Source organism: Plectropomus leopardus, unplaced genomic scaffold, assembly GCF_008729295.1.
Source record: "Plectropomus leopardus isolate mb unplaced genomic scaffold, YSFRI_Pleo_2.0 unplaced_scaffold78410, whole genome shotgun sequence".
In the NCBI taxonomy this organism is placed as follows: Eukaryota; Metazoa; Chordata; class Actinopteri; order Perciformes; family Serranidae; genus Plectropomus; species Plectropomus leopardus.
In genome coordinates this window covers 1-969 of record NW_024686367.1, presented here as the reverse complement: position 1 = coordinate 969, position 969 = coordinate 1, and the positions used below count along the sequence as shown (strand labels likewise).

Genomic DNA, 969 nt, shown 5'->3' with positions numbered 1-969 from the left:
TCTTCAAAAGAAAGGTGTGGTCTCTCCTCAAGTCTTCCTGGTGTCCAACCATCATCCCCGCCTGTATGACTTCCCTCTGTTATTAAACACCTTAGAGAGAGAACTTCCTGCACACAAGAAGCATGTTCTGCTGCTGGCCATGCCCAACATCAGCCTGGAGGTCATCAACAAGAAGAAAAAGGCTTTTCATTCCAAAATAAAATACTTAGCAACACTTAGTGCAGCTGTAGCAGCTGTACCAGTACCTGTGCTCTCTGCTGCTGTTGATTTGGCCCTGTTGGTTGGTGTTGTTACAAGATGGGTAATCGGGTTTGGTCTTGATATCCCGTCACTGCGGAGACTTGCTTTTTATGCACGTGTGCCGTTGGATGATCTGCTTGCCATCATAGTTTCATCACTGGCTGCAGTATATATAACACCAGAGCTTGTCCTGAGGCTGCTTGCTGAACTTGGAGGTGCAGTTACATTATTGGCTGCAGAGGAAGTGTGCAGATTGATTCCAATATTTGGAATCCCAGCAGCAATGGTCCTCTCTTTCACCTTCACCTACAGAGCTCTCAATAAATTCCTTGACATGCTCGCTGAGGATGCACAGAGGGTGTTTGAAAAGGCCTTGGGCTAGAACACCTCAGTGTGATGTTGTAAAGTGAATGAAGATGGCATTGATTGGTACATTTAAGATTGCAGAAAGTCATTTTATTTTTTTCACATTTTTAGCAATCATGCATCATGTGTTTTTCAGTTAGTCATTCCATCCAATAGCTTGTATAAAGAAATATAATCTTCTAATAGCAGCTAAATAATGAAAGTTGTAATTGTTTATAGTACATTAAAACATGACTATTTATCTTTTTAAAATGGTAAAGAATGTTATTTTATGTTTATATGAAACTGTATAGTGCAACAAACCTTTCTTAAATATTTTTTGTGATGCATTTCCCTTTTTTTAACCATTTTATAAACATAGCT

The 969-nt window shown here is 39.4% G+C and overlaps 1 pseudogene; it reads left to right on the top strand.

Moving 5' to 3' along the window:
• Positions 1-4: 4 nt before the first annotated feature.
• Positions 5-790, top strand: LOC121940184 (annotated as a pseudogene).
• Positions 791-969: the final 179 nt, after the last annotated feature.